Here is a 5,800-nt window from a genome sequence, read left to right as displayed (position 1 = left end):
GAAAAGGGGAGGGGAGGAGAGGAGAGGAGAGGAGAGGAGAGAGGAGGAGAGAAGAGGAGAGGAGGAGAGGAGAGGAGAGGAGAGGAGAAAAAAGTAGAAAACATGAGAGGAGACAAAATGAGAAGAAAGAAGAGGTGAAAAAAGCAAAGGAAACAGGAGAAGAGGAGAAAAGAGGAGATATGAGAGGAAAGGAGAAGAGAGGAGAAACAATGAGAAGTGAGACGAAACGTGGAGACGAGAGCAGAAGAAGAAAAGCGAAACGAGAGAAGAAAATAAGCTAGAGGAGAAAGAGAAATGAGGAGAGGATACAAAACAAGATGAGGTAAGAAGTGAGGAGATGAGAGGAGAAGAGAAGAGACAAGAGGAGGAGTAAGGAGAGAAAACAAGAAGAGAAGAGAAGAGAAGAGAAGAGAAGAGAAGAGAAGAGAAGAGAAGAGAAGAGAGTATAGGAGAGGAGAGGAAAAAAGATGAGCAGAGAGAGATGATTGCGTGGGCTGCCTGCTCCTCTTACACAGCAATCCAATAATATTGGCTAATTGCATGATTTCTTCAGCTTCTCCAGCCTCTCATTATGAGTGGGAGTCAAAGCCTCATTGGTGGAGTATATAGCTGCTGACAGAATAGCTTGTCCTGATTCTCTCTCTCACCCTCCCTCTCTCATTCCTCTCTCCTACGTTGGTTTCTGTAGCAGCGGTCCCTCTGAGACAGGTTTCCCCGGAATCCACGTAAAGAGGTATCTCTACCCACGCTGCAGAGTCAGGAACATCTCATTTGGAGTATTCTTCAGTGCTGCCTCATGCACACGCACACACACACCACATGCCCGCAAAGCCCTCATGCCTTCTCCTCTGGTTCTCTTTTATTAAACACTAGCTCTATTTCTCCCTCTCTCTCTCTCTCTCTCTCCTCATCCTACACTCTCTCACGCAGGAAACAGGGGAACCTGCGTGGGCGGCAGCGTCTCTCCCTGTCATTGAAGCCTTAGGCCCCGTTGACAAATGAAACACTGGGGCCTTTCGACTGAGCGTGGGTGAGAGCGGGGATTCTGTATCTGCACTGGAGGATCTCTCTCTGACACACAAACAAAAACCACAGAGCCCCGTGACCATCACCCACTTGATCGCAACGGGGACGGAGCGGGTCGCAGGAAGGTATCAAGACATGTGTCGAGTTCTGCTGACAGTTTAGCTCCTGTATTGTGTCCGACTTTGATTAAAGAGTAAACTTATGGGTATTCTTCAGCTAAATGCTGAGCCATTTGGAACACTGTGGGGTCACGATCTGCCGCCACCACCGTTATACCAGGAACTGACTGCAGGATGGCCTTTGAGTGGCCTCCGGCCCCAAAGGTCAAGTCCAGGACAACCTGTTGGAAAACAAAAAAAAACAGAACAGAAAGACAAAAGTCAAATGTTTTATCCATGATGAAAACTACTTTCGGCTTAAACAAAGCTGCTTAATGTTCAACCAGACATTGATTTTGCTCTAAGTACGAGGCTGCTGTCAATTAAGTTTGTTGCTACTTTTCAAAGAGGTTGCAAAAAACATTTGCGCATTCTCCCTCTTCTTCTCCTTACAAACACGCACACTCACACTAGAGACACTATCCTGTGTTCTCACTCAAAAGTCAATGCATGAGTCATCGTCTCTCCTGTTGAAAGCGTCTCTTAGAGCCACAGTGGCAGCTACACCTTGGGTCCATTTCCCAGAGCCATCCACCCACCCACATGTCATACCCTACACAATACAAATCCATCCTCAATAGCACTGACACAAAATATTTGCTGTTAAAATGCCTAATAACCTCTCAAAACTCATGATTCGTTCACATTTTTAACTGAAAAAAAAAGTATGAAGAAGAATGTGTTGAGGTCAGAATGTTCCAGGTTTTTGTTTGTTTTCCACCTGAAGTGCCAATCAATTTGAAAAATCAACCCCCATTCATTGCTTCTTTTACTGTAGTCACTAGTCTGAAAAAATTAAATAAAATACAATAAAATAAATATGGCTTCAGAAGACTTGGAATACAACACATTAGTCATATTTGAACCATTTTTATGATGCTTTTATGGTGATTTTATTTAGCTTGACAGTTCCTGTTCGCTGGCTTCATGGTAATGAAAAGAGCAGCTTCTTCAGAAAAACGTTTCGGTAATATATCCTGCAAAATTAAAATCATATTCAGATTTCATTACATTAGAAACATTGTGTGAATTACATCAAAAATCTAAAGCTACATTTGTTTCCTTGCTGGCAAAAACAGGCAGTGCTTGTATTACAGCACATGCGGATCTTTTTGTTTCTCCTTCACTCCACTGCACACTGATTAACTTGTGAGACACAGACAACATGCTCCGAGGCAGACGCCATAGGCCAACAGTTCCACTCCACCACTGGGCAGCACACCACAAAGACAGAGTAATTAATAGCTTCTAATGGATATGTGTCATTAGTACTAGCTAGGAAAATACATTGGGGAGAGCAAAAGCAAGGGTCGTGCATCAGAATGTCACAAGGCATGATTTTAAATTTAATCTCACGCTAAGAACAAGAAATTTGGTTTCTGTTCACCTCATGGGACAGACGCCTATGATAGTGCCTGCGCTCGTACGTGAGTCACTCCCATTTTCAGTTTCAAGTTTGAATGTTCATGTCCCTACTTTATATTCCACTGCTTTTCCGCAGTTTTGAATAATGTTTTTCATTTTCTTATTATAGTTTTATCATTTACAAATGAAACCGCTGCAGATCGATACATTTTGTGCACCCTCAAGTGCATGAGGTCAAAGCCTTTAAATAATGAGGCACTATGAAGCTTTCGCTCTGTGTGTCCATAGCAACTAAAAAATCTTCACCCTTCATGCTGTTCTGTCACGAAAAGCCACAAATTAACTTATGGTTTGGAAAGAATTAGATACTCTAAGAAAACCGGATTAAAGGAAGAACTGCATGAGGAAATTGTTGCAACTGTAATTAATAAATCCAGTTTAATGACAGCAACTCGAGCTGATTCAATGTCCAATTTTCCATTATTAAATAAAAGAGGTTTTGATCACTTTATGCAGACAGACGATTTTAACAAATAGCTGAAAGAGTGAATGAGACATACTGTTAAAACATTTAATGTTTTAGAGGTGCTTTGCCCTAGGATATAAGAAATGATTTCCTGGCACAAGAGCATCACTGTTTTTCTCTGATTCAATTTCTTCCTGTGTTTTAGAGCTAAATGATTATTCCTGCATTGATGACTCACTTTCAGCCCTCAAATTCAACTGCCCCCTTATGATACTGACAGGAACAACAACAACATGTGCGCTGCTGTGGCTCTAGCATACTATAGTAGTATAGAGGACTTGCCACATTTTATCTCAACTGCAAAAACAAACATTTCAGAAGTCTCACGTTTGTGTATTAGAAATGCTTTTTCATTAGGATTACCAAAAGAAGCAGGAAAAAAACTTGAGTTAGGTCAAATTGACCACCTCCTCCCTAAAAACATCAGCACAGAGACAGGGCTTTTTGGGGGCGATGGGCTTAGAGAGAAAGAGACAGAAGCATGCGGATCGATAGTGACGTTGATGGAGGGGTGCAAGCGTGCATGAGCAGAACAGGAGGTCACCAATGGTGGAGGGGCTGCGTCTCCCTCTCCCGTCTGAAAAGCAGGCAGAGCTAATGGGGAGGGAGAACAAGACGACACGATGAGTCACAACAACCAGCTTATGCCTGGTGTGCCATTCAATACTAGTGAGAGGAGGGGAGAGAGGTAGATACACAGAGAGCACAAAGACATGTTGATAAAGAAAAATATGTATATTCAAAACAAAACAGAAACCCTGCATTAGGTTGGCCTTTCCTGAAAGGGCCCCTGTTGGAGGAAAAAAGGCTTTTGACTGAATTAAGTCCCACTTTAGTATTATCTGACATCTGGTTAGGTCAATAGAATCATTACAACACTTCATTATGCCTATTTCTGTGATTATCTAGGGGAAACACAGCAATACAACTATAGTCATAATGAATAACACATGACTAACATTTTTAAAACTTAATTTTTAAATATGTGTTCTTCTATTCCAGGTAATATGTGATATGCATAAGCCAACATTGGATCAAGTTTGGGGTTGGACTATCTGTTTGCAAGCATTGTTTTTGCTGAACATTACATAAAAATAAATCAGCTTTGACTTCAATATGGAAAAGCTTTGCGATTTGTAATTTTCATCAAATAGCTTAATTAAATTAAGTAAACAAATAACTTTTTACTGTCATTTATAATTAAAAAAAAAATGAGCCCCATGATCACTAGATATTTTGGTGCATTTAGGAGATCATCATGTAAACATCATATATGATTTACAGACAGGAAATATGCTTTCCATGAAGTATATTCTGTATAAAGATGCTTTATAATATATTTTTCCAACATTTTCAGATGTCAAGTTTGATATATGATGACAGGTTTGTTCCTAACAGAGAACATAAGCCATGGTTTACTTATACGTTACATTACATTACATTTAGTCATTTAGCAGACGCTTTTATTCAAAGTGATTTACAAATGAGGACAATAGAAGCAATCAAAACTGACAAAAGAGCAACAATATGTAAGTGCAAATGACAAGTCTCGGTTAGCCTAACGCAGTACACAAGGTATTTCATACCTAATAAATAGATAGATAAAGTAGAATTAAAATAGAATAGAAAGTGCTAGAGTTAGAGGGTCAAATAAAGATGGATTATCACAATAGTGCAAAGAAAACAAAAAGCATATATACATTTATACAAGAATAATTCAATACTAAAATGTAATGTCAAATAAAAACATTGATAAACACAACTAAATAAGATAAAAAAAAATACAAAATATATATATTAAAAAAAAACGAAATAGCATAGCATACTGTATATACACAAATTATATAAAAACGAAAAGCAACACATATATATGACATATTATACCTAAAAATTCTTCATACAGTGGACTACCAGTAAAATTGATAAAGAATTTGGGACCAAAAATGATTCAGACACTTTAACCTGACCATGTTTTGCTTAACCTTTGGGATCCCGTCTCGGCTGGCCAGCATGAATAGTTCTCGGGCAATGTTCTTGGCGTTGGCCGCCCGAAGAGGAACGGCTTCCGGGTACCGGGTGGCATAGTCCAGGATAACCAGGATGTGCTCATGTCCCGGGCAGACTTCGGCAGCGGTCCCACCAGATCCATCCCGATCCGCTCGAAGGGCACATCGATGACGGGTAGTGGAATGAGCGGGCTGGGGGGAGGACGGCACGGAGACGTCTGCTGGCAGGTGGGACAGCTACGGCAGAACCGTTTCACTTCCGCCTCTAGTCCGGGCCAGTGAAAACGGTCCCGGATGCGCTGGATGGTATTGTCGGCTCCTAGGTGTCCCGCCATTGGGTGGCCGTGTGCCAGCTCCATGACTGTCTCCGTCTTGGTGGTAGGCACGACCAGGAGGAATTTATCCTCCCCCCGCCTGTGGGTGACACAGTACAGCAGACAATTTCTTATTTCAAAATGAGGATCCGTTAGGCGGCGGATGACCTCTTCCATGTGTCCGGGGGAAGAGAGCGGTTTCTCCTAGAAGAAGCACAGAGATCGTTATAGCAACCTGGCGGTACCAATCTGTGTCTCAATTCACCTGTAATGCCCGCATTCTTCACCATATGTCGCGGGGTGAATGAGAACACAGACTCGGTACTGATCGAAAGAGCCCCGGAGGGTGATTTATTGCCCCACACACTGATCACACGTGCTCTGATGAATGGTGCTCGGTGCCCG

The 5,800-nt window shown here is 41.6% G+C and overlaps 1 pseudogene; it reads right to left on the bottom strand.

The window, feature by feature from the left end:
• LOC107700364 (probable methyltransferase-like protein 15) overlaps positions 1-5,800 on the bottom strand; it is a 74,161-nt pseudogene that overhangs the window by 40,376 nt on the left and 27,985 nt on the right.

Source organism: Sinocyclocheilus anshuiensis, unplaced genomic scaffold, assembly GCF_001515605.1.
Source record: "Sinocyclocheilus anshuiensis isolate Anshui unplaced genomic scaffold, SAMN03320099.WGS_v1.1 scaffold154, whole genome shotgun sequence".
Classification (NCBI taxonomy): Eukaryota; Metazoa; Chordata; class Actinopteri; order Cypriniformes; family Cyprinidae; genus Sinocyclocheilus; species Sinocyclocheilus anshuiensis.
Note: the sequence above shows the minus strand (reverse complement) of the source record. Positions and strands in the feature narration are given on the sequence as shown.